The sequence below is a fragment of the Leopardus geoffroyi genome, chromosome B3 (assembly GCF_018350155.1).
Source record: "Leopardus geoffroyi isolate Oge1 chromosome B3, O.geoffroyi_Oge1_pat1.0, whole genome shotgun sequence".
In the NCBI taxonomy this organism is placed as follows: domain Eukaryota; kingdom Metazoa; phylum Chordata; class Mammalia; order Carnivora; family Felidae; genus Leopardus; species Leopardus geoffroyi.
Genome location: NC_059337.1, coordinates 25,290,131 through 25,291,273, shown reverse-complemented (window position 1 = coordinate 25,291,273; position 1,143 = coordinate 25,290,131). Strand labels below are relative to the sequence as shown.

General features: G+C 42.7%; 1 non-coding gene across 1 annotated transcript; it reads left to right on the top strand.

Moving 5' to 3' along the window:
- The first annotated feature begins 623 nt into the window (after positions 1-623).
- Positions 624-695, top strand: TRNAE-UUC. The gene has a single exon. It is a non-coding gene; the product is annotated as a tRNA-Glu (tRNA).
- The last annotated feature ends 448 nt before the right edge of the window (positions 696-1,143 follow it).

The following is a 1,143-nucleotide window of genomic DNA, read 5'->3' as shown; positions in this document are numbered from 1 at the left end:
CGAGTTCTTTACTGTAGTGCAATGCGTGGATTTTTCCTTTACTTAAAGTTTTGGGTGTTTTGCTTTGGCTTTATTAATGTAAGGCCAATCCTAAACAAGATCGTGAAAACAGTAGTCTCCGAAGGCCATATTCGCCCAAAACGTTCCCCACAGGTTATTCCGGGTTTCATTCATGCAGGTATCTAACTGTGAAATTCCAGTTAAAATGCCCTAAGGACTAAACTCTCATGATTGGAAAAATCTGGTCTAATAAAAGGTTATCCGCAGCGTCAAACCCGGAGAATTGGGACCTGGGGAGCTAATCTCAGAATTTGTTCCTTGAGCCATTTAGTCCATTCTTATCCAAATCTCACCGCGGGAGCTTTTTAACAGAGATTTCTGGAGATTCAGTCCTGGCTGCAGCCTCTCTAAGCAGGGAGACAGGCAGGGCGCGGCGTCCATTAGACAAAGCACCCGCTCCCACCCTTGGGCGGAGAAAGCGTCGGGAGCTCACCACAACTAGGAAAAGCCGAAAAGCCACGCATGCGCAGAAAGCTGGTGCGGCAGGAGGCGGGGTCGAACACAGAAGGCGGAAGCTGAGAGAATGTTTCAATTTACTTACACTGCAAGCCAGAGACGTCTTCTCCCACATGGTCTAGCGGTTAGGATTCCTGGTTTTCACCCAGGCGGCCCGGGTTCGACTCCCGGTGTGGGAAAGGGTTACCTTTTAGAACTCTCTTAAAATTATCACCCAGTCAATTTAGACCATTCCTAGCAAAAGTGTATTAAATATAGCTGTAATTACTTAAATAAAGCTGTAATTACATAGGGGGAACGTGGAGATCGGAACGCCTAGCTTGTGATACTCAGAAAAGCTTGCTTGTGTGGTTAATTAACTTCTTCCCATCATACAATTCATTTAAAATGTTACAAGTGATCATAATATTTAGTGGTCAAACTCTATTAGGTAAAGGATTTTTTTTGTTGTTGTTCCTACTTTATTCAGATAATTTACATATAACACTGTGTACGTTTAAGGTGTACAGCATGATGGTTTTTACGTTATATATTTACCATAGTAGCGTGAGTTAATAAATACCTCCATCACCTCACATAATTACCAGTTCTTTTAGACTTCTTAGAATTCTTATGTCCTGGCCAATT